Genomic DNA, 257 nt, shown 5'->3' with positions numbered 1-257 from the left:
CGGCTGGTGTTTGGGGACTGGCTGCCGCCTCTTGTGGTTCGTCTCCTGGCTTGCGTTTGGGGACTGGCTGCCGCCTCTTGTGGGCCGGTCCCCGGCTGGTGTTTGGGGACTGGCTGCCGCCTCTTGTGGGCCGGTCCCCGGCTGGTGTTTGGGGACTGGCTGCCGCCTCTTGTGGTTCGTCTCCTGGCTTGCGTTTGGGGACTGGCTGCCGCCTCTTGTGGTTCGTCTTCCGGCTTGGGTTAGGGACTTGCGCTGGT

Source organism: Urocampus carinirostris, unplaced genomic scaffold, assembly GCF_059441175.1.
Source record: "Urocampus carinirostris isolate Australia breed hairy pipefish unplaced genomic scaffold, RoL_Ucar_1.0 HiC_scaffold_45, whole genome shotgun sequence".
Lineage (NCBI taxonomy): Eukaryota > Metazoa > Chordata > Actinopteri > Syngnathiformes > Syngnathidae > Urocampus > Urocampus carinirostris.
Note: the sequence above shows the minus strand (reverse complement) of the source record.